At 27.7% G+C, this 27286-nt stretch overlaps 1 protein-coding gene across 1 annotated transcript in view; it reads right to left on the bottom strand.

Annotated features, from left to right (window-relative positions):
- The window catches only part of LOC142226362 (ATP-binding cassette sub-family G member 4-like), a 244988-nt gene that overhangs the window by 195647 nt on the left and 22055 nt on the right, over positions 1-27286 (bottom strand). Inside the window, exon 2 of the mRNA XM_075296343.1 lies at positions 22080-22100. The gene's annotated coding sequence lies outside the window, so the exon portion shown is untranslated. The remainder of the gene's footprint in view (positions 1-22079; positions 22101-27286) is intronic.

The following is a 27286-nucleotide window of genomic DNA, read 5'->3' as shown; positions in this document are numbered from 1 at the left end:
CTTATTCAAATTTGACTTACTCTAATCTTCTATAGTACTGACTATATGTGCAAAATATCATCCAAATCGGTTCAGAATTAGATATAGCACCCATATGTATGTAGCGCCCGATTTTCAAATATTTCCCCCTTATAGCCCTATTTTTTACCATAGTGGCCTCATTTATTAACCGGTCTTACTCAAATTCAGCACAAGGTAATCTACTGTAATATCAACCAAATTTCTCATATTAAATTATACGAAGAAAATATTTGATGGTCTATAGCTATCAGCTTTGACGTCACGAATGCTTATTAAATCACTTTTAGATTTACATCATAATTTTTTGAATCTAAAAATAACTGTTCGATATATTTTTGTAGGTCTCAAAATTCTAATGGCAAGGGTATATTTGAATAGCCAACAACTTTTGGCTTGTCTGTGGACCTATTTTCTTGTGAAGATTGTCACACACACACACTTACACTGCGTAAAAACAACAAGGACTAATGGCTATGTTTGCTGTTGGAGGTTGTTGTTGGTGGGGGAAGGGCTGAATACTAATAAAAAATATCTTAAGTACCCCTTTGCATTATATATTCCTATAAAAAAATTCTTTTGCATCATGTTTTAAGTAGAATGAGAGGGCAAAATTTACAAAAAAGAGAAACCAAACAAAGTGGTAATAAAAACCAAAATTCATTTCATAAGAAGTGCAATTTAAACAACGTCCCAAGTAGCATGAATATCTCTAAATAAGCAAACATTCCCCATTTGCAAAACCGAACAAACCGAGAAGTTCTTCTTGAATCTGCTTTGTATTTGCTTTGTATAAAATAAGAAAGGCTTCTTAAAGCCGCCTCAACGCAAAAATAAACGAAAACTGTGTAAAAAGTAATTTCAAGTGTCAAAGAAGGTCGTAACCTCTACCCACAGCATGAGTCTGTGGGCGACATGTTTTAATGGAATTTTGTTTCTTATTTCCTTCAAAATAAACACAACGAAAGGCACACGGAATAAGGACTGTCCAATAATGGTGATGTCTTTGGAACTCAATTTACAATAAGGTGAGTTAAATTTAACTTAAATTAGAATAATTTAAAAAAAAACATACACTTCATTATACTAAATTAATGCAATTAAACTAAGTCTAAGTACACCATATTTGTGGTGAAACATAATAATGCAGCTACCAAATGGCTTCAGGATATGCTAAAGTTGGGTAATACAATCCAATAAAGAAGAGAGAAGCGACCAATTTCATCGTCTAATACACCCAAATATATTATTAGTTGGATTTCCCATAATTCGATTGCGTCGGATGTCACAGCCACGGTTACCACTCGTGGCAAAAATAATCTACCAAAGTTCGAAGAAACATTTACCACAAATAAAAAAAAATCCCTAATAAATTTGAAAAACATAATTTTCCGCTACTCTTGTAGTTTAGCCAACGCATGGTTTTAAGCTGAAATCAAAACAAAAATAAAAATTTTATTTCTATAGAAAATTTTCTCAAAATTGTATTTCTCATTGCTTTGATTTTAGCTTAAAACCAAACGTTGACTAAACTGCAAGGGTAGCCCAGCAAAAAAATTGGAAGTTCTTCCAAAGGTACAACTTTAAAAGCACTTCCAGAAGATGCACTCCCAATGAAGTTCTTTTAATTAAATTTTTTATAACTTGTTTTTTTTCATACTTTTAATGGGTAATTTAAACTGTTTTTGTTTCAAATAGGTTATAAAACAGAGTAAGAATTCATAAAATGGTACAAATCATTTAAATTTTGTCGAAAAAAAATTCTAAATGCAATATGAAAAAGTTGTGAATTTTTAAAAATATTTGAGGTCAAACGTTTCTAACAAGCGTTACACCCAGAGAAGGAATATGATCACCTCAAACATGTTTTAAGAGCAAAATGTTATTTTTGGGTGGTGACCATGTAACATGGTTTTCGCAACCATGTTATTTTCTCGGAAATCATGTATCTGATTTCGGCAAGCAGGTTATATTTGACGAGAAAATAACATTTTAGTGACAAACATGTTACATGGTTACCATACAAAAAAAAACATTTTGCTCTTGAAACATGTTTGAGGTGATCATATTCCTTCTCTGCGTGTAGAATCCATTAAAAATTATACAAAATTATAAAAATTATTTATTTGACAAAATATTACAGAAAATTTTAATTTACATCCAAAACATGGAATTCGGATCACACCTAAAGAAGTGATGCAAATTCAGTGCAACGGCTGTTGAAATGGAGTACTTCCGTCCTATGACAAGCCCATGTTAAATTCATCGCTTCTGCGTCAATTTTGCACCACTTCCGGATCCAAAAAGAACATTTTCATTACTTTTTTGGCGACGCTTTTTTTGCTGGGTAGCTTAAGCAAACGGGAGAAAAATCAAAATTTTATTTCTAAAGAAAATTTTGTCAAAATTTTATTTCTATAGAAAATTTTGTCAACATTTTATTTCTATAGAAAATGTTGTCAAAATTTTAATTCTATAGAAAATTTTATCAAAATTTTATTTCTATAGTTAATTTTCTCAAAAATGGTTTTTCTTAGAAAATTTTATCAAAATTTTATTTCAATAGAAAATGTTGCCAAATTTTTATTTCTATAGAAAATTTTGTGAAAATTGTAATTCAATAGAAAATTTTGTCAATTTTTTTGTACAAAAAATATTGTCAACATTTTATTTCTTTAGAAAATTTTATCAAAATTTTAATTCTATACAAAAATTTTGTCAAAATTTTATTTCTATAGAAAATTTTGTCAACATTTTATTTCTATAGAAAATGTTGTTAAAATTTTATTTCTATAGAAAATTTTATCAAAATTTTATTTCTATAGAAAATTTTATTTCTATAGAAAATTTTGTCAAAATTTTATTTCTATAGAAAATTTTGTGAAAATTGTAATTCTATAGAAAATTTTGTCAATTTTTTTTGTACAAAAAATATTGTCAACATTTTATTTCTTTAGAAAATTTTATCAAAATTTTAATTCTATAAAAAAATATTGTCAAAATTTTATTTCTATAGAAAATTTTGTCAACATTTTATTTCTATAGAAAATGTTGTCAAAATTTTATTTCTATAGATAATTTTCTCAAAAATGGTTTTTCTATAGAAAATTTTATCAAAATTTTATTTCAATAGAAAATGTTGTCAAAATTTTATTTCTATAGAAAATTTTATTTCTATAGAAAATTTTGTCAAAATTTTATTTCTATAGAAAATTTTGTGAAAATTGTAATTCTATAGAAAATTTTGTAAATTTTTTATTTGTACAAAAAATATTGTCACCATTTTATTTCTTTAGAAAATTTTATCAAACTTTTAATTCTATAAAAAAAATTTTGTCAAAATTTTATTTCTATAGAAAATTTTATCAAAATTTTATTTGAATAGAAAATGTTGTCAAAATTTTATTTCTATAGAAAATTTTGTGAAAATTGTAATTCTATAGAAAATTTTGTCAATTTTTTTTGTACAAAAAATATTGTCAACATTTTATTTCTTTAGAAAATTTTATCAAAATTTTAATTCTATAAAAAAATTTTGTCAAAATTTTATTTCTATAGAAAATTTTGTCAACATTTTATTTCTATAGAAAATTTTCTCAAAATTTTAGAAAATTTTCTCAATTTTTTTCTCTATAGAAAATTTAGTCAAAATTTTATATCTATAGAAAATATAGCGAACATTTCATTTCTATAGAAAATTTCGTCAAAATGTTATTTCTATAGAAAATTTTGTGAAAATTGTATTTCTATAGAAAATTTTGTCAAAATTTTATTATTTTCTCAAAAATTTTATTTCTATAGAAAATTTTGTAAAATTTTATTTCATTGTTGTTGTTGTTTTGATTTCAGCTTAAAACCATGCATTGACTAACCTACAAGTGTAGCTTAACCAACAAAGGAATGAATGTATTTCGGCATAAGCCGGCTATCATGTAAAACCTTTTTTCGGAAGGTTCAAGTGTAGTTCACTTTGGGTTGAGCGCATTACCTGAATTTATTTTGATAATTGGTTGATAGTTTTGCTGCAAGTAGTGGATGCTGATGAGGAATGTGGTAATTCCGAAACAGCTGTACATCCAACCATCTTGCAGTCTATAGGGCTTTGCCCAAATAAATTTGACAAGCATACTTTTAATCTGTTGGTTAAGCTACACTTGTAGTTTAGTAAATGCATGGTTTTAAGCTTAAATCAAAAACAACAACAATGATAAAATAAAACTTTTTTCTATAGAAAATTTTCACAAAATATTATTTCTATAGAAAATTTTGTCAAAATTTTATTTCTATAAAAGAAAATTTGTCGAAATTTTATTTCTATAAAAATAATTTGTCAAAATTTTATTTCTATCGAAAATTTTGTCAAAATTGCATTTCTATAGAAAATTTTGTCAAAATTTTATTTCTATAGAAAATTTCGTCAAAATTGTATTTCTATAGAAAATTTTGTCCAAATTTTATTTCTATAGAAAATTTTGTCAAAATTGTATTTCTATAGAAAATTTTGTCAAAATTTATTTCCATAGAAATTTTTATTTCTACAGAAAATTTTGTCAAATTTTTTTTTCTCTAGAAAATTTTGTCAAAATTTTATTTCTACAGAAATTTTTGTCAAAATTTTATTTCTATAGAAAAATTTGCCAAAATTTTATTTCTATATAAAATTTTGTCAAAATTTTATTTCTATAGAAATTTTTGTCGATATTTTATTTCTATAGAAAATTTTTTCAAAATTTTATTTCTATATTCTATAGAAAATTTTGGTAAAATTTTATTTCTATAGAAAATTTTGTCAAAACCTTATACCTATAAAAAATTTTGTCAACATTTTATTCCTATAAAAATTTTGTCATAATTTTATTTCTATAGAAAATTTTGGAAAAATTTTTATTTCTATAGAAAATTTTTTCCAAAATTTTGTCAAAATATTATTTTATGTAGAAAAATTTAGTCAAAATTTCATCCCCACAGAAAATTAAAAAAAAAATATTTCTATAGAAAATTTTATTTGTATAGAAAATTTTGTAAAGAATTTTATTTCCATCGAAAATTTTCTCAAAACTTTATTTCTATACAAAATTTTGTAAAATTTTTATTTCTACAGAAATTTTTGTCAATTTTTTTCTGCAGAAAATTTTGTCAAAATTTTATTTCTATAAAAAATTTTGTCAAAATTTTATTTCTAAAGTACATTTTCTCAAAATTTTATTTCTATAGACAATTTTCTCAAAAAATTTTTTCTATAGAAAATTTTGCCAAAAAGTTTATTTCTATAGACAACATTTTGTCAATATTTTATTTCTATATAAAAATTTGTCAACATTTTATTTCTATAGAAAATTTCTGAAAATTTTATTCCTATAGAAAATTTTGTCAACATTTTATTTCTATAGAAAACTTTGTCAAAATTTTATTTCTATAAACAAAATTTTGTCAACATTTTATTTCTATAGAAAATTTTGTCAATATGTTATTTTTATATAAATTTTTGTGAACATTTTATTTCTATAGAAAATTTTGTCAAAATTTTATTTCTATAACAAATTTTTGTCAACATTTTATTTCTATAAAAAATTTTGTCAAAATTTTATTTCTAAAGAAAATTTTCCTAAAATTTTATTTCTATAGAAAATTTTGTCAAAACTTTTTTTCTATAGAAAACTTTGTCAAAATTTTATTTCTGTAGCAAATTTTTTCCATATTTTATTTCTATAGAAAATTTTGCCCAAATTTTATTTCTATAGAAAATTTTGTCAAAATTTAATTTCTATAGAAAATTTTGTTAAAACTTTATTTCTATGGAAAATTTTGTCAAAGTTTTATTTCTGTAGAAAATTTTGTTAACATTTTCCTTCGATAGAAAATTTTGTAAAATTGTTATTTCTATAGAAATTTTTGTCAAAATTTGATTTGTATGGACAATTGTGTCTAAATGTTATTTCTATAGAAAATTTTGTCAAAATTTAATTTCTATAGAAAATTTTGTTAAAACTTTATTTCTATGGAAAATTTTGTCAAAGTTTTATTTCTGTAGAAAATTTTGTTAACATTTTCCTTCGATAGAAAATTTTGTAAAAATGTTATTTCTATAGAAATTTTTGTCAAAATTTGATTTGTATGGACAATTGTGTCTAAATGTTATTTCTATAGAAAATTTTGTAATAATTTTATTTCTATAGAAAATTTTGTGAAAATTTTATTTCTAAAAAATATTTTGTCAAAATGTTATACCTATAGAAATTTTTTTCAAAATTTTCTTCGCAAAATTTAACAAACCATCAAGAATTCTACCGATCTACCAAACAGTAAAAATTCTACCATTTTTGGTAGAATTCTACTAATCGTGGTCACAGCTGCCACCAGATAGTTGCCAAAAAGAGGTTTGCAATAAAATCGGTTATCTCAACCAATCGGTATTCTCTGTGCAGCACTCAGTGATAAGAGAGAAGTTTACCACTGTGTCATAACAATGGGCTGATATCCGCTTATGGTTTCCCAGCCAAATATAAAGCAATCACACTATCACGTTCGAGTACCATTACGAATAACATTATTTCTGTATGCAATAGATCAAAATCCTGAAGTTGTTTGCAATATATATCAGGCACTTTAAATTATTGGAAATCGATGCTGGGAAATTTATTGGGTGGGTATAATAAATAAATACAATGATATAAATATATTTATTTACTTTGTTTTATGTATTAAAATAGATTGAACAAAATAGAATAACAGTTCGTTTGAATTAAATTTTATTTTATTTTGATTTAATAATTTTTTAATACAACTAAATATATTTTGATTCGATGTATAGATTATGTTTGATTTAATTTAATTGTTAAATTTATTTTAATTTAAATCGTACGTAATTAACTAATTAAATTGAATTCATTTTATTCAAAATCTTATCAAATTTCATTTAATTTAATTAAATTTAATTTTTTTTTCGTATAAAAATTTTGTATCCTTCGCAAATTTTATCCAAAGATAAAAAGTAAAACTTTCGTGTTCAGTTGACACAATTGCCAAAATATGTTCTGACACTGTCCTTATCATCGACAACGCAGATAAATCCTTTCATTTCGTACTTTGGTTTCTCTTATCTCTCACTTTTTGTTTGGCAAACAACCTCAAACAACCTCTTTTTCATTTTCCCCCAAATCCCATTCGCAATTTTGGAAAATTTTCCAATGGGTGTGAGTACGAGTATTTGAAATGAAATGCTTCTATATTTTTTCCATGCTATTATAACTGTGGGTGTACTACTCAATCTGTGTCAAAGTTCAATTAAAGTTCTTACAGTTATGGGGGTGTGAACTGAGTGCTCCATGAACTCTTATAGAATTTTTTATCCACTTTAATATTTTGATTAAAGAAGAAAAAGTCATAGTTTCTATGGATAATGCTGTGAAACATTGAAACAGTTATGTTGCACTTATAAATTATTTTATTGGCTGATTCGGTATTCCGAATGGAGAAGTGATGAGATGTTATGTTCAGAGAGATACAGGATTCTACGAAATAAACTTGACTCGTAATTAAATATTTTTGAAAATAAGGTGGGATCAATTGTTATTTCTCCTAAAAAAAAAGTTCGTTATCCTGCAATGGTTAACATGGCCGCCTTGCATACACAAGGTCGTGGGTTCAATTCCTGCTTCGACCGAACACCAAAAAATTTTTCAGCGGTGGACTATCCCATCTCAGTAATGCTGGTGACATTTTTGAAGGTTTCAAAGCTTCTCTAAGTGGTTTCGCTGCAATGTGGAACACCGTTCGGACTCGGCTATAAAAATGAGGTCCCTTGTCATTGAGCTTAACATGGCAGCACTCAGTGATAAGAGAGAAGTTCACCAATGTGGTATCACAAAGGACTGAATAATCTAAGTGAGCCTGATACATCGGGCTGCCACCTAACCTAACCTAACCTATCCCAACTTTAAATATTCACATTGTATAAAATAAAGTTTTCAATTTATAAATTCTGTGTGGTATCTCGATGGGCTATGGGTGGTATGGATTTCGCATATTGTAAACTTTTTCGATATTAAAATATCAAAAGAATAAACATGAATGATGCTCTTTGAATACATCATGCAATCTTCAACGAACTCTGTTTGTGGTGGCTCAAAAGAAATTTCTTTTATTATAAGTTTAATTTAATTTTTCTTGTGTTTGTTTTTTTTTTTTTTTTTTGGAAGAAACTTATACGAGATTTTGTTGAAGAAAAATAGAAATAAATTCCTGGAATATGAATTTCTTCAACAAATATAATCTCCGGTTACTCATACATGGATGAATATTTAATATTCACTTATGTAATGGATATATCTGCAATCAAGGAATATAATTTTAGTATTCCAGGATATTCGGAAATTTCAAATAATGTTTACACGTACATTTTAGAAGCTATTATAATAACAAGTAAGGAAGTAACATATAAGGAAGGAAAAACAAAACTTTTAGCTTGCCTTAGAGTGGCTAAAATACGTCTCTTTGTTAGAAATGCTGATCTTCTAATGAACAACTTAAACTTGGCAAAGCCTATATTATTGAATTCGTGTAAACGCTATTGAATACTTCCTCAATGTACTAAAAACGCCACATTTGGGTATTCTTAGAAAATACCACCGATCAGTTCATGCAATGCTGTCTCAATAAAAAGGAAGTCCCTTTTCATGGATATAAACATGGAATAGGGCAGCACTAAGTGATAAGGGAGAAGTTCAACACTGTGGTATCACAATGTATATCTGGCTTCCACTATACCATAATTAAACTAACCTAACCTAACCCTTCCAGACTTTTAAGATGAAACGAGGATGATAGGATTTCCCGCTTTATAACAAGTTGGCTGATAAGTCCCCGTTCTAACAAAGAAAAACACATCCTTTGTTAAAATTCGTTTTTATTATTCAACATAGTTCCCTTCAAGAGCGATACAACGATTATAACGACCTTCCAATTTTTTGATACCATTTTGGAAGTCTCCTTCGGTTTCGCCTCATAAGAGGCCTCAGTTTCGGCGATCACCTCTTCATTGCAGCCAAATTTTGTCCCTGCGAGCATCCTTTTGAGGTCTGAGAACAAAAAAAAGTCGCCGGGGGCCAGATCTGGAGAATACGGTGGGTGGGGAAGCAATTCGAAGCCCAATTCATGAATTTTTGCCATCGTTCTCAATGACTTGTGGCACGGTGCGTTGTCTTGGTGAAACAACACTTTTTTCTTCTTCATATGGGGCCGTTATGCCGCGATTTCGACCTTCAACCGCTCCAATAACGCCATATAATAGTCACTGTTGATGGTTTTTCCCTTCTCAAGATAATCGATAAAAATTATTCCATGCGCATCCCAAAAAAACAGAGGCCATTACTTTGCCAGCGGACTTTCGAGTCTTTCCACGCTTCGGAGACGGTTCACCGGTCGCTGTCCGCTCAGCCGACTGTCGATTGGACTCAGGAGTGTAGTGATGGAGCCATGTTTCATCCATTGTCACATATCGATGGAAAAACTCGGGTGTATTACGAGTTAACAGCTGCAAAGACCGCTCAGAATCATCAACACGTTGTTGTTTTTGGTCAAATGTGAGCTCGCGCGGCACCCATTTTGCACAGAGCTTCCGCATATCCAAATATTGATGAATGATATGACCAGCACGTTCCTTTGATATCTTTAAGGTATCTGCTATCTCGATCAACTTAATTTTACGGTCATTCGAAATCATTTTGTGGATTTTTTTGATGTTTTCGTCGGTAGCCACCTCTTTCGGGCGACCACTGCGTTCACCGACCACTCCGTGCTCATTTCACCAGGCTTGAATTTTGCATACCAATCAATTATTGTTGATTTCCCTGTGGCAGTGTTCGGAAACTCATTATCAAGCCAAGTTTTTGCTTCCATCGTATTTTTTTCCTTCAGAAAACAGTATTTTATCAAAACACGAAATTCCTTTTTTTCCATTTTTTTTCACAATAACAAAAGTTGCTTCACAAAAGACGTTCTATCTCACAAACTAATTGACTTACAGACGTTAAATTTTGACACGAATCATTTGAAGGTTGGTACTAAATATATAAAAATAATATGCATTTAATACTATCGACGCCATCTATGTGTCAGACCATGGACTTATCAGCCAACCTGTTATAGAACTTCTCCTTAAGGAGTGCAACATGTAAAGTTGGTAGTTGTAACGGGGTTTTCTCGTTGGCTGAGGTAAGCTCAGTCGCCTCCAGGGTCTCCGTAATTAACCACGAAACTTTTCGGAATAAGAACACAAGTGGTTAACTCTCCCGAGTGAAATAGAAATTAATTCAGCTTTATTGATAAATAGTTGTAATCTACTTGTACGATATACGATAATCTCTCTAATATATTTGATATATGATGGGACGGGCGGTCGTTACTCCGTTGAGTTGTAGATGGTCGGGAATTGGTATACTCGCTGGTGTGATGGTGTTCGGTGGTCGTTGATTCACCGCAAATGCCGAAGAATTGGATTTGTAGGCGGTCGGTGATTATGGCGACTTCGGTTCGTTGGATATTGGCTGATGAGGTATTCGGTTCGGTGATTGATGTCGGGTGTCTGTTGATGGTTCGCTGGGATGTTGTGATCCGGTACTGGCGTTATGGCTGGTTTCTTGGTGTTCGATGGTTGGTGACAGATTCTGTTTTTGGTAGGTTTTCGTTGTTGGGAGTTGATTTCTGCTTCTGATGCCTTCGCTACCGTTGATCGTTGTGGGGCTAGCTTCGTGTCGGCAGTGGAGTGATAGTCGGGATCAGCTTCGGGTCGGTGTTTAGTAGTACTGACGACTATCATGCAAACTACTACTACGGCTACTAGCTAGTCTACGAGCGAACAGTAGGCCTGAAGGTCTCTGTGGTGGAACAGTGGGCCCGAAGGTCTCTGTGGTGGAACAGTAGGTGCGAAGGTCTCTGTGGTGGAACAGTAGGCGCGAAGGTCTCTGTGGTGGAACAGTAGGTGCGAAGGTCTCTGTGGTGGAACAGTAGGCCCGAAGGTCTCTGTGGTGGAACAGTAGGCCCGAAGGTCTCTGTGGTGGAACAGTAGGCCCGAAGGTCTCTGTGGTGGAACAGTAGGTTAGGTTAGGTTAGGTGGCAGCCCGATGTATCAGGCTCACTTAGACTATTCAGTCCATTGTGATACCACATTGGTGAACTTCTCTCTTATCACTGAGTGCTGCCCGATTCCATGTTAAGCTCAATGACGAGGGACCTCCTTTTTATAGCCGAGTCCGAACGGCGTTCCACATTGCAGTGAAACCACTTAGAGAAGCTTTGAAACCCTCAGAAATGTCACCAGCATTACTGAGGTGGGATAATCCACCGCTGAAAAACATTTTGGTGTTCGGTCGTAGCAGGAATCGAACCCACGACCTTGTGTATGCAAGGCGGGCATGCTAACCATTGCACCACGATGGTGGAACAGTAGGCCCGAAGGTCTCTGTTTTGGAACAGTAGGCCCGAAGATCTCTGTGGTGGAACAGTAGGCCCGAAGGTCTCTGTGGTGGAACAGTAGGTCCGAAGGTCTCTGTGGTGGAACAGTGGGCCCGAAGGTCTCTGTGGTGGAACAGTAGGCCCGAAAGTCTCCGTGGTGGAACAGTGGGCCCGATGGTCTCTGTTGTGGAACAGTAGGCCCGAAGGTCTCTGTGGTGGAACAGTGGGCCCGAAGGTCTCTGTGGTGGTACAGTAGGCCCGAGGGTCTCTGTGGTGGTACAGTAGGCCCGAAGGCCTCCTTGGTGGAACAGTAGGCCCGAAGGTCTCTGGGGTTGAACGGTAGGCCCGAAGATCTCTGTGGTGGAACAGTAGGTCCGAAGGTCTCTGTGGTGGACCAGTAGGCCCGAAGGTCTCTGTGGGGAAACAGTAGGCCCGAAGGTCTCTGTGGTGGAACAGTAGGGCCGAAGGTCTCTGTGGTGGAACAGTAGGCCCGAAGGTCTCTGTGTTGGAACAGTAGGCCCGAAGGTCTCTGTGGTGGAACAGTAGGCCCGAAGGTCTCTGTTTTGGAACCTTAGGCCCGAAATTCTCTGTGGTGGAATAGTAGGCCCGATGGTCTCTGTGGTGGAACAGTAGGCCCGAAGGTCTCTGTGGTGGAACAGTGGGCCCGAAGGTCTCTGTGGTGGTACAGTAGGCCCGAGGGTCTCTGTGGTGGAACAGTAGGCCCGAAGGCCTCCTTGGTGGAACAGTAGGCCCGAAGGTCTCTGGGGTTGAACGGTAGGCCCGAAGGTCTCTGTTTTGGAACCTTAGGCCCGAAATTCTCTGTGGTGGAATAGTAGGCCCGATGGTCTCTGTGGTGGAACAGTAGCCCCTAAGGACTCTGTGGTGGAACAGTAGGCCCGAAGGTCTCTGTGGTGGAACAGTGGGCCCGAAGGTCTCCGTGGTGGACCAGTAGGCCCGAGGGTCTCTGGGGGGAAACAGTAGGCCCGAAGGTCTCTGTGGTGGACCAGTAGGCCCGAGGGTCTCTGTGAGGAAACAGTAGGCCCGAAGGTCTCTGTGGTGGAACAGTAGGCCCGAAGGTCTCTGTGGTGGAACAGTAGGCCCGAAGGTCTCTGTGGTGGAACAGTGGGCCCGAAGGTCTCTGTGGTGGTACAGTAGGCCCGAGGGTCTCTGTGGTGGAACAGTAGGCCCGAAGGTCTCTGGGGTTGAACAGTAGGCCCGAAGATCTCTGTGGTGGAACAGTAGGTCCGAAGATCTCTGTGGTGGAACAGTAGGCCCGAAGGTCTCTGTGTAATATGAATTTCACTTCTGGGAATAAATTCCTAAGACGACGCAAAGAAAGTATACAGAACTTCGAGCGGGACAATGTGCAATGAGCAACTCGTAGTACGATTAGCACCTAACTGTATACAGTGGATACTGGTGATGTCCAAAGTCTCAGTCAGTCGAGTCTATTCAAGTCTCCCTTTGGTCGTCAAAACGACCACCATATAAGTAGGGCACACAATGAAGTGACTGCGAATTGTCACTGCCTGAATGAAATAAACAATTAATTTCTTGTCATCAAAAATCACTGGTGGATTATACGTGTGAGTAGTGTTGGTTGGTTGACTGTTGTGTGACGTAGGTAGCGTTAATAATGTAATGCAAAATGGACTAAGTCATTTTTGTACGTGAAAAGCACTAAGTCGATTTTGGCACGTTACACAGTGACTTTATTATTTAATTCGGATTCATGCTATTGTGTGTTTCTTCAATGTACTGAAAATGTCAAATTAATTTTTCGTAGACTGATAGTGAACATTCAATAAAGCCGACCAGTTCATGCAATGCTGTCTCAATAAAATTATTCTCAAAATAAACATATTGACATTCTTAGAGGAACTTTGATCTAAGGTAGATATCTATCAACTCTTTTCAGAGTCTTAAAATGAAACGGGGATATGAAGTCAATTATTAGGAAGAAATGAGTTCATCCTTCCATCATTTTTCTAGTGTATAAAAATTTAGTTTTGCATACCTCCCAAATGTTTCCATCACTAAAAATCTATTTTATTTTAAAATCCTATGCTTATAAAACCATAATTTCCATAATATTTGCATTGATTTAAATGAATCCTGGTTAAAAACAAAAGTCTTTTACATTTCTGACTTTATTCCACTTTTATTACAGTTTAAATTGTAATAAATATACAATGGGCTCATTGTTGGATGAAATCCTTTCATGTATGGCACAAATTCTCATTTCGTACACTCGACATTTCCTGTATTTACGGCATGTTTTCGTTTTTTTTTTTGTATGTCAAATATTCCTACACTCACACCAACAGCCATATTTAAATACCTTCGAAGAATACCTCGAAGTATGAAGAAATAGGGAAAAGTGGGAAATGGAGAAGAAGTGGCAGATTTTGAGTGAGCGTGTCTTTTCCTACACGCAGGTTTGTTGCGCTGATTGCTAAAGTGTTTTTGTAACAACCAAGCCCTTAAACACAATTATATGCCACGTTATAGTTATTATTGTTCACAGCGGTACAGTGGGACTATAAAACTAAAATCCAATGACCAAAATGGAGGGGAAAAGTTGCGTCCATGTGTTAAAATAGAATTTATAGAAAATTTCCATAACACAAACTTATGGAAAATGGGAAGGCCTTTTCAGTAATACCGGTGGTCAGTTTTTTTTTTTTTTGACAAAACGTTCTATAGAAATAAAATGTTGATAAAATTTTCTATAGAAATAACATTTTGACAAAATTTTTTATAGAAATAAAATTTTGGCAATATGTTCTATAGAAATAAAATTTTCACAACTCGTTCTATAGAAATAAAATTTTGATAAAATTTTCTATAGAAATGACATTTTGATAAAATTTTCTATAGAAATAAAATTTTGACAAAATGTTTTATAGATATAAAATTTTGATAAAATTTTCTATAGAAATAAAATTTTGACAAAATGTTCTATAGAAATAAAATTTTGACAAAATGTTCTATAGAAATAAAATTTTGACAAAATTTTCCATAGAAATAAAATTTTGACAAAATTTTCTATAGAACTACAATTTTAACAAAATTTTCTATAGAAATTAAATTTTGACAAAATTTTCTATAGAAATAAAATTTTGACAAAATGTTCTATAGAAATAAAATTTTTGACAAAATTGTCTATAGAAATAGAATTTTGGCAAAATTTTCTATAGAAATAAAGTTTCGGCAAAATTTTCTTAGAAATAAAATTTCGCAAAATTTTCTATAGAAATAAAATTTCGCGAAATTTTCTACAGAAATAAAATTAAAAAAAAAAAAACTTCACAACAATTTCTATAGAAATAAAATTTTAATAAAATCTTCTATAGAAGTACAATTTTAATAAAATTTTCTATAGAAATAAATTTTTTGTTTGGTAGTTTTTTGGTAAAATTTTTCTCCAAATTTTGGTAGATAATTTTTGGCACGAGTAGCAACCGTGATCACAATGGACTGAATAGCCTAAGTGTGTTTGAAATATTTTTCTACAAGGTGGTTGATATGTATTGCAAACTAACTTCTCGTTGTTCTAATTTGCAAATCGCTCGTCTGACTGCAGGATTTATTCCACGCACAGTTCATTTTATTGTTTACAAACTTACAAAAGCATTTTGATATATTGCATAGAGAAATAAAGTTATTCGTGATGTAATGATAGTGTGATAGGGTAATGATAGTGTGATTGCTTTATATTTGGCTGGAAAACCACAAGTGGCTACCAGCCCTCCGGCTGTCCGTCTGTCTGTTAAAATCACGCTAACTTCCGAAAGAAACAAGGTATCCACTCGAATCATTGCTACTCTTGCTTGTCCATGTACCGCATTTTTCCGTATACCATTAATCATAAATCGTCTACCACCTCCTTAGTTTTCAATTTAAAAACATCACACTAACTATGCAGTAAATCACACACATACCAAAAATTTACTATCATTTGGGGCCGATTAATTTCACATGATCTAATTGTAAGTTTCATTGATTTCAAACTTATGCAAGGTCGAAACTCAGCGACAACAAAAAATAAAACGGGCGTTGTCTTGGGAAAAATTGTGTGTGGTCCCCTTGGATGGTAAAGTTTCATAAACATATACATATTTGATATCTATGTCAACGTTATGTTGACATGACCTTCAAGCTCTCCACTTCCTTTTCCTTCAAAACAAAAAACTGACACACACACAAAAAGTTCATATGAAGCCGTTGAACTAGATATGAAAATTGCAGCCGGTCGATTGAAACATGTTGTAGGTCAGGGTCTTTATCTGTAAAAACAAGAGCTATCAGGCAGATGTGTGGCAGAGAGTTGAGAGGGATTGTTTTTCCAAGGAGTATAGAAGAATTTGCCATCCCTAATACTCTGACAATTGAAATATTGCAAATACCAATAAAATAACAAAATGTAATAAATTTCCATGCATTTTGTATAGATTACGAATTTCCCTTTCTCCCGGCCCTTTGTAAACAAATCTACGCTTCTGGGTATCAGCCATAATCTAATGGATACTGACACACTGACATCTTGTTTACGAATAGTTGACAATTTCTTTTTTTTCACGCTGATATCTTGCTGCGTCTTTGTGGCAAACCAGCATTGGAAATTGTGGCATCATAATTTTTCCCCAGGGGGTTTTTCGGAATTATTGGCAACAAATGTATGCATATCTATGGCGCTGGAATAAAATATGTATTTCTATTGCGGTTATCATAATGCTGTAGGAAAAAGTTTTGAATTTTAAATTAAGAGTAGGCCAGAGTTAGGCAAATTTTCCTTAACAACAAAAAAAAAAAACAAATTTGATAAAGAATTTCCTATTACCAAAATGTCCTATGTTGACTTAAATTTTCTAGAGTACAACAATATTCTATGTACACCCAGGTTCAAATTATTTGTCAAAAAGAAGTTCGCCAGAGTGAAGTCCACTGCAGTTGGCACTCCTGGCATTATTTTGACAATCGCACTGTGCCCGAGCTTTTCACCGACCGTACAATCGTTGTTGCAGCTGATTGTATGCCCAATATGTTTAAAGGCAATATATACAATATGACATTAGGGGAATCGGTTCCTGTCTTACTGTATACGACTGAGATATACAAACCAGCCATTCGCTGAATTATAGAAAATTTTATCAAAATTTCATTTCTATAGAAAAATTTCTCAAAATTTTATTTCTATAGATAATTTTGTCAAAATTTTATATCTACAGAAAATTTTGTCAAAATTTTATTTCTATAGAAAATTTTGTCAAAATTTTATTTTTATAGAAAATTTTGTCAAAATTTTAATTCTAAAGAAAATTTTCTCAAAATTTTATTTCTATAGAAAATTTTGTCAAAATTTAATTTCTATAGAAAATTTTGTCAAAATTTTATTTCTATAGAAAATTTTGTCAAAATTTTATTTCTAAAGAAAATTTGTCAAAATGTTATTTCTATAGACAATTTTGTCAAAATTTTATTTCTATAGGAAATTTTGTAAAAATATTATTTCTATAGAATATTTTGTCAAAATTTTATTTCTTAGATTATTTTCTACAAAATTTTATTTTTATAGAAAATTTTTTCAAAATTTTATTTTTATAGAACATTTTGTCAAAATTTTATATCTGCAGAAAATGTTGTCAAAATTTTATTTCTATAGAAAATTTGATTAAAATTTTATTGTTATAGAAAATTTTGTCAAAACTTTATTTCTATAGAAAATTTTGTCAAAATTTTATTTCTATAGAAAATGTTGTCAAAATTTTATTTCTATAGAAAATTTTGTCAAAATTTTATTCTATAGAAAATTTTGTCAAAGTTTTATTTCTATAGTAAATTTTGTCAAAATTCTATTTCTGCCGAAAATTTTTTGAAAATTTTATTTCTATAGAAAATTTTGTCAAAATTTTATTTCTTTAGAAAATTTTATTTCTATATAAAATTTTGTCAAAATTTTATTTCTATAGAAAATTTTGTCAAAATTTTATTTCTGTTGTTTTTTATTGCAGCTTAAAACCATACATTGACTAAACTACAATTGTAGCTTAACCAACAGGGGAAAAGAATGTTTGTCAAATTTATTTGTTTTTATTTCGGCATAAGCCGGCTATCAATGTAAAGCCTTTTTTCGGAGGGTTCATGTGTGGTTTATTGTTGGGTTTAATGAACTGCCTGAATTTATTCTGATAATTGGTTGATAGTTTTGCTGCAAGTAGAGGATGCTGATGAGGAATGTGGTAATTCCGAAACGTGCGTCCATCCAACCATCTTGCAGTCTATAGGGCTTTGCCCAAATAAATTTGACAAACATTCTTTTACTCTGTTGGTTAAGCTACACTTGTAGTTTAGTTAATGTATGGTTTTAAGCTGCAATAAAAAACAACAAAAATGCTTAAAGAACAAAACCAACAATAACAAAACAAAAAGAATGGAAAATGTTATTTCTATAGAAAATTTTTGTCAATATTTTATTTCTATAGAAAATTTTGTCAAAATTTTATTTCTATAGAAAATTTTGTCAAAATTTAATTTCTATAGAAAATGTTGTCAAAATTTTATTTCTATAGAAAATTTTGTCAAAATTTTATTTCTATAGAAAATTTTGTCAAAATTTTATTTTATTTCTATACAAAATTTTGCCAAATTTTATTTTATTTCTATAGAAAATTTTGTGAAAATTTTATTTCTATAGATTTTTTTCTACAAAATTTTATTTTTATAGAAAATGTTGTCAAAATTGTATTTTTATAGAACATTTTGTCAAAATTTGATTTCTATAGAAAATTAGATCAAAATTGTATTTTTTTGAAAATTTTGTCAAAATATTTTTTCTATAGAAAATTTTGTCAAATTTTTATTTATATAGAAAATTTTTTCAAAATTTTTTTTCTATAGAAAATTTTGTCAAAATTATGTGTTTATAGAAAATTTGGTTAAAATTTTATTGTTATAGAAAATTTTGTCAAAATATTATTTCTATAGAAAATTTTCTCTAAATTTTATTTCTATAGAAAATTTTGTCAAAATTTTATTTCCATAGAAAATTTTGTCAAAATTTTATTTCTATAGAAAATTTTGTCAAAATTTTATTTCTATAAAAAATTTTGTTTAAATTTTATTTCTATAGTATATTTTGTCAAAATTTTATTTCTATAGAATATTTTGTCAAAATTATGTTTTTATAGAAAATTTGGTTAAAATTTTATTGTTATAGAAAATTTTGTCAAAATATTATTTCTATAGAAAATTTTGTCAAAATTTGATTTCTATAGAAAATTTGTCAAATTTTTATTTCTATATGAAATTTTGTCAAAATATTATTTCTATAGAAAATTTTGTAAAAATTGTATTTTTATAGAAAATTTTGTCAAAATTTTATTTCTATAGAAAATTTTGTCAAAATTTCATTTCTATAGAAAATTTTGTTAAAATTTAATTTCTATAGTAAATTTTGTAAAAATTTTATTTCTATAGAAAATTTTGTCAAAATTTGATTTCTATAGAAAATTTGTCAAATTTTTATTTCTATATGAAATTTTGTCAAAATATTATTTCTATAGAATATTTTATCAAAATTTTATTTCTATAGATTTTTTCTACAAAATTTTATTTTTATAGAAAATTTTGACAAAATTGTATTTCTATAGAACATTTTATCAAAATTTGATTTCTATAGAAAATTTTGTCAAAATTTTATTTCTAAAGAAAATTTTGTCAAAATTATGTTTTATAGAAAATTTGGTTAAAATTTTATTGTTATAGAAAATTTTGTCAAAATATTATTTCTATAGCAAATTTTGTCAAAATTTGATTTCTATAGAAAATTTGTCAAATTTTTATTTCTATATGAAATTTTGTCAAAATATTATTTCTATAGAAAATTTTGTAAAAATTGTATTTTTATAGACAATTTTATCAAAATTTTATTTCTATAGAAAATTTTCTCAAAATTTCATTTCTATAGAACATTTTCTCAAAATTTCATTTCTATAGAAAATTTTGTTAAAATTTAATTTCTATAGTAAATTTTGTAAAAATTTTATTTCTATAGAAAATTTTGTCAAAATTTGATTTCTATAGAAAATTTGTCAAATTTTTATTTTTATATGAAATTTTGTCACAATATTATTTCTATAGAATATTTTATCAAAATTTTATTTCTATAGATTTTTCTACAAAATTTTATTTTTATAGAAAATTTTGTCAAAATTGTATTTCTATAGAACATTTTGTCAAAATTTGATTTCTATAGAAAATTTTGTCAAAATTTGATTTCTATAGAAAATTTGATCAAAATTTTATTTCTATAGAAAATTTTGTAAAAATTGTATTTTTATAGAAAATTTTGTCAAAATTTTTTTCTATAGAAAATTTTGTCAAAATTTAAATTTTATAGAAAATGTTGTCAAAATTGTATTTCTATAGAAAATTTTGTTAAAATTTAATTTTCATAGTAAATTTTGTCAAAATTTTATTTCTATAGAAAATTTTGTCAAAATTTAAATTTTATAGAAAATGTTGTCAAAATTGTATTTCTATAGAAAATTTTGGTAAAATTTAATTTTTATAGTAAATTTTGTAAAAATTTTATTTCTATGAAAATTTTATTTCTATGAAAATTTTGTCAAAATTGTATTTTTATAGAAAATTTTCTCAAAATTTCATTTCAATAGAAAATTTTATTTCTATAGATAATTTTGTTAAAATTTTATTTCTACAGACAATTTTGTCAAAATTTTATTTCTATAGATAATTTTGTCAAAATTTTATTTCTAAAGAAAATTTTGTCGAAATTTAAATTCTATAGAAAATTTTGTCAAAGTTTTATTTCTATAGAAAAATTTGTCAAAATTTTATTTCTATAGAAAACTTTGTCAAAATTTTATTTCTATAGAAAATTTTGTCAAAATTTTATTTCTATAGAAAAATTTTGTCAAAATTTTATTTCTATAGAAAATTATATCAAAATTTCATTTCTATAGAAAATTTTGTCAAAATTTTATTTCTATAGAAAATTTTGTCAAAATTTTATTTCTGTCGAAAATTTTTTGAAAATTTTATTTCTATAGAAAATTTTGTCAAAATTTTATTTCTATAGAAAATTTTGTCAAAATTTTATTTCTATAGTAAATTTTGTCAAAATTTTATTTCTATAGAAAATTTTGTCAAAATTTTATTTCTATAGAAAATTTTTTGAAAATTTTATTTCTATAGAAAATTTTGTCAAAATTTTATTTCTATAGAAAATTTTGTCGAAATTTTATTTCTATAGAAAACTTTGTCAAAATTTTATTTCTATAGACAATTTTGTCAAAATTTTATTTCTATAGAAAATTATATCAAAATTTCATTTCTATAGAAAATTATATCAAAATTTCATTTCTATAGAAAATTTTGTCAAAATTTTATTTCTATAGAAAATTTTGTCAAAATTTTATTTCTGTCGAAAATTTTTTGAAAATTTTATTTCTATAGAAAATTTTGTCAAAATTTTATTTCTATAGAAAATTTTGTCAAAATTTTATTTCTATAGTAAATTTTGTCAAAATTTTATTTCTATAGAAAATTTTGTCAAAATTTTATTTCTATAGAAAATTTTTTGAAAATTTTATTTCTATAGAAAATTTTGTCAAAATTTTATTTCTATAGAAAATTGTGTCTAAATTTTATTTCTATAGAAAATTTTTGTCTAATATTTTTCTCTTTTTTAACTCATTTGTTTGCAATTTATTTAACATTTTATTTTTATTGAAAATTTAGTTAAAATTTTATTTCTATAAGGAATTTTGCCAAAATTTCATTTCTATAGGAAATTTTGCCAATTTCCTATACTAATGAAATATAGAAAATTTTGGTAAAATTTTATTTCAAATTGTTTCAAAATTATATTTCTATACAAAATTTTTTCAAAATTTTATTTTTATAGAAAATTTTCTCAAAAATTTATTTCTATAGAAAATTATGAAAAGTTATTTCTATAGAAAATTATGAAAAAATTATATGTCCATAGAAAATTTTGTCAAAATTTTATTTCTATAGAATATTTTATCAAAAGTTTATTTCTATAGAAAATTTTGTTAAAATTTTATTTTTATAAAAAATTTTGTCAACATTTTATTTCTATGGAAAATTTTGTCAAAATTTATTTCTATAGAAAATTTTGTTAAATTTTTATTTCTATAGGAAATTTTGTAAATTTTTTTCTATAGAAAATTTTGTACATTTTGGAGAGAAATAATCTAGCAAAGCATCAGAAATTCTACCAATCTACCAAACAGTAAACATTTACGATTTTTGGTAGAATTCTACCAGCTGTGGCAACCGTGACCGCAACACCAAATGGCATTATAGGTATAATCACAACCTTTTACAGACTACCATACTACCTTATACAGAATTTTCGGTTTTAGTCCCCACTTTTCTCCTATTGTTTTTGTGCACGAGTAAAAGGCTACCGTGGCTTTGAGAAAAAATTATATATACCAAATAAAAGTGTTGACAAAAATTTTCTATAGAAGTACAACAATTGATTTCTGGCGGAATAAAAATTTCTGGGGAAAAAAACATTTCGGACGAAATTTTGGAATAATTTTGTTTCCACTTACCTGCAATGTATTGATGAAATGCTGAAAACGAAATAAAGAAATTTCGAATTATTTCAATTTAACATTAATAAAATTCTATTTAAAGTTATTAAAATATTTAAAACCTAAATTTAGTGCGACTTTTTTCAAAGTCGCAAACACGCAATAAAAAAAAAGAATTAGGACAATTTTCCGCTTCTTTGGCTGGGAATCAATAGCAAAGTCTTTAGATTAAATACTAAAATCGTTGGAATTGCCAAGCATTTTTCAGTGCATTTTTGCATATGGTTTTGTTATCTCAATACCATATTCACCATATACACATGTATGTATTTCATATTCCTTCCTCAATATTTTTCCACTCTTGACATTTTGTAACGCGTTTATCTTTCCGGAAGACTTTCGTATATATTTTTTTCTCCATTCATGTTCTATATGTGGCATAAATACCAAATACCTCCTTAAGCTACCAATATGCTAGAATTCACCTTCAAGACCAAGCTTTAAGCATTGTTGGCACAGAGTTACCGTCTGTAGCTCATTCCTTCCCTTTGCTTTCGATAAAATTAGAAACGCGATAGCAAAAGGAATAACATTACTTGCCATGATTACATTGCATTAAATCATAGGAAACGGAAGCTTTCGTTTGTAACGAACACATTTAAAAATACACAGACACATGTTTAGCAATGACTGAGTGTGTGCGTGTGTGTGCTTTCCTATTTGCTATAGAAAAATGCTGACGTGTTCATGTTTTTCCCATATTCGATATGAGCATTGTGATTATCACAAAAACAAATAGATAACAAATTTTTCTTGTTTGGGAATGAATGGAATTCGGAGAAGCTGTCCATACCACAAACCCGTATGTTGGAACCGCAGGATATCAAACGATTTTTTTCGTTTTATTTTTCCGGGTTTAAAATTGAATTTTTGCCCAAGTGGAGTAGATAGGAGGGATAGTAATCAGAACCAAAAAGTCATCCTTTTAGAAAAAGTAAGAACCAAAAAGTAAGAACCTTTTACTTTTTCGAAAATTAGAAATAATGGACTTTTCGTGTTTTGACTCTTTCAAAATTTGGAATGACTTGTTAAAAATTTAGACTTTTCTAACTTTTGATGTTTTGAAAATTTGGAAAAATCAAAATTTTAAAGTTTTTGAACTGCGGTCAAACCAACATATTGTAATATACCAGAAACTAACATTGTAACGCGGTTCGTTCGCATATGCACTTTCGCATCACAACAATACCCTTTTGGCTACACTAGTATTCATTAAACGTCCGCATAAGTGAGAAATAAAATTTGGACAAAATTGTCTATAGAAATAAAATTTTGACGAAATTTTCTACAGAAATAAAAATTTTGACAAAATTTTCTGTAGAAATAAAATTTTGACAAAATTTTCTATAGAAATAAAATTTTGACAAAATATTCTAGAGAAATAAAATTTAGGCAAAATTTTCTAGAGAAATAAAATTTAGGCAAAATTTTCTATAGAAATAGAATTTTATCAAAATTTTCTATAGATATACAATTTTGAGACAATTTTCTGTAGAAATAAAATTTTGGCAAAATTTTCTATAGAAATTTATTTTTGACAAAATTTTCTATAGAAATAAAATTTTGACAAAACTTTCTCTAGAAACAAAATTTAGACAAAATTTTCTAGAGAAATAAAATTTTGGAAAAATCTTCTATAGAAATAGAATATAGCAACAAAACTTTAGAAAAATCTTTTATAGAAATAGAATTTTAGCAAAATTTTCTATAGAAATAAAATGTAGGCAAAATTTTCAATAGAAATAAAATGTTGACAAAATTTTCTATAGAAATAAAATTTTCCTGCGTTTTGTTTTGTTATTGTTGGTTTTTTTCTTTAACCATTGTTGTTGTTTTTTGATTTCAGCTTGAAACCATGCATTGACTAAACTACAAGTGTAGCTTAACCAACAGAGGAAAGGAATGTTTGTCTTATTTATTTGGGCAAAGCCCTATAGACTACAAGATGGTTAGATGGACGCACGTTTCGGAATTACCACATTCCTCATCAGCATCCTCTACTTGCAGCAAAACTATCCACCAATTATCATAATAAATTCGGGCAGTTCACTAAACCCAAAAGTAAACCACACTTGAACCGTCCGAAAAAGGGTTTTACATGATAGCCAGCTTATGCCGAAATAAATCCGTATGTTACAAACATATCTCTTTTCACAACAATGAAATAAAATTTTGACAAAATTTTCTATAGAAATAAAATTTTGCCAAATTTCCCGGAGAAATAAAGTTTAGGCAAAATTTTGGAAAATTTTGAATAGAAATAAAATTTAGACAAAATTTTCTATAGAAATAAAATTATGACAAAATTTTCTATAGAAATAAAATTTTGACAAAATTTTCTACAGAAATAAAATTTTGACAAAATTTTCTATAGAAATAAAATTTTGACAACATTTTCTAGAGAAATAAAATTTTGACAACATTTTCTATAGAAATAAAATTTTGACAAAATTTTCTATAGAAATAAAATGTTGACAACATTTTCTACAGAAATAAAATTTTGACAAAATATTCTAGAGAAATAAAATTTTGACAAAATTTTCTATAGAAATAAAATTTTTACAAAATTTTCTATAGAAATAAAATTTTTACAAAATTTTCTATAGAAATAAAATTTTTACAAAATTTTCTATAGAAATAAAATTTTTACAAAATTTTCTATAGAAATAAAATATTGGCAAAATTTTCTATAGAAAAAAATTTTGACAAAACTTTCTATAGAAACAAAATTTTGACAAAATTTTCTAGATAAATAAAATTTTGACGAAATTTTCTAGATAAATAAAATTTTGACAACATTTTCTAGAAAAATAAAATTTTGACCAACTTTTCCATAGAAATAAATTTTTTTACAAAATTTTCTACAGAAATAAAATGTTGACAAAATTTTCTATAGAAATATTTTTTGTTTTAAATTTTCTACAGAAATAAAAATTTGACAAAATTTTCTATATAGAAATAAAATAGTGACAAAATTTTCTACAGAAATAAAATTTTAACAAAATTTTCTATTTAGAAATAAAATATTGACAAAATTTTCTATAGAAATCAAATGTTGACAAAATTTTCTATAGAAATAAAATTTTGACAAAATTTTTCATAGAAATAAATTTTGACAAAATTTTCCATAGAAATAAATTTTGACAAAATTTTCTATAGAAATAAAATTTTGACAAAATTTTTTATAGAAATAAAATCTTGACAAAATTTTCTATAGAAATAAAATTTTGACAAAATTGTCTATAGAAATAAAATTTTGACAAGACTTTCTATAGAAATAAAATTGTGACAAACTTTTCTATAGAAATAAAATTATGACAAAATTTTCTATAGAAATAAAATGTTGCCAAAATTTTCTATAGAAATAAAATTTTGACAAAATTCTCTATAGAAATAAACTTTTGACAAAATTTTCTATAGGCATACAATTTTAACAAAATTTTCTATAGAAATGAAATTTTGACAAAATTTTCTATAGAAATAAAATTTTGACAAAATTTTCTATAGAAATAAAATTTTGGCAAAATTTTCTATAGAAATAAAATCTTGGAAAATGTTTCTATAGAAATAAAATTTTTACAAAATTTTCTATAGAAATAAAATTTTTACAAAATTTTCTATAAAAATAAAATTTTGGCAAAATTTTCTATAGAAAAAAATTTTGACAAAACTTTCTATAGAAATAACATTTTGACAAAACTTTCTATAGAAAAAAATTTTGACAAAACTTTCTATAGAAATTAAATTTTGACAAAACTTTCTATAGAAATAAAAGTTTGGCAAAATTTTCTAGATAAATAAAATTTAGACGAAATTTTCTAGATAAATAAAATTTTGACAACATTTTCTAGAGAAATAAAATTTTTACAAAATTTTCTATAGAAATAATTTTTTTTACAAATTTTCTACAGAAATAAAATGTTGACAAAATTTTCTATAGAAATAATTTTTCTTTTTTAATTTTCTACAGAAATAAAAATTTGACAAAATTTTCTATATAGAAATAAAATATTGACAAAATTTTCTATAGAAATAAATTTTGACAAAATTTTCTATAGAAATAACATTTTTACAAAATTTTTTATAGAAATAAAATCTTGACAAAATTTTCTATAGAAATAAAATTTCGACAAGACTTTCTATAGAAATAAAATTTTGACAAACTTTTCTATAGAAATAAAATTATGACAAAATTTTCTATAGAAATAAAATTTTGCCAAAATTTTCTATAGAAATAAAATTTTGACAAAATTCTCTATAAAAATAACATTTTGGCAAAATTTCCTAGGGAAATAAAATTTTGGCAAAATTTTGGAAAAATCTTCTATAGAAATAAAATTTTAGAAAAATGTTTTATAGAAATAGAATTTTAGCAAAATTTTCTATAGAAATAATATTTTAGCAAAATTTTCTATAAAAAATAAAATTTTGGCAAAATGTTCTATAGAAAAGCATTTTTGACAAAATTTTCTAGAGAAATAAAATCTTGGTAAAATTTTCTTGGAAACTAAAATTTTAGAAAAATCTTCTATAGAAATAGAATTTTGGTAAAATTTTGTATAAACATACATTTTTGACAAAATTTTCTATAGAAATAAAATTTTTGCGAAATATTCTATAGATATAAAATTTAAAAAAAAAAAATTCTGTAGAAATAAAATTTTAACAAAATTTTCTAGAGCAATAAAATTTTGACAAAATTTTCTATAAAAATAAAATTTTTTAAATAAATAACATTTTGACCAAATTTTCTACAGAAATAAAATTTTAACAATATTTTCTAGAGAAAAAAATTTTACAATATTTTCTAGTGAAACAATTTTTTTTTCAATTAACACATTGGAAACCAACTTTGAAGCATTTATTCGAGAGTTACCGGGAACAAAAATCACCTATTTAATATGGACCGTACTATCGATTCAAATAAAGATTTCATGCGTTTTTCTCGATTTTATGTGTTTTAGCTCTAAAAATATGACCCTTTGCCAAATAGAAATATTCTTCCTCATACATGCACCCTAAAAATAAAGGGGGAAACATTCACCAATTTATTTTAGTCAGTTTTATGAGCCACATACATATATTTATTATTCAACCTAATATACATTTTTCCTCATACCAATAAGAATTGTTTCCTACATGTATCAATGACCATAATCGTTCAT

The sequence above is a fragment of the Haematobia irritans genome, chromosome 2 (assembly GCF_050003625.1).
Source record: "Haematobia irritans isolate KBUSLIRL chromosome 2, ASM5000362v1, whole genome shotgun sequence".
In the NCBI taxonomy this organism is placed as follows: domain Eukaryota; kingdom Metazoa; phylum Arthropoda; class Insecta; order Diptera; family Muscidae; genus Haematobia; species Haematobia irritans.
Note: the sequence above shows the minus strand (reverse complement) of the source record. Positions and strands in the feature narration are given on the sequence as shown.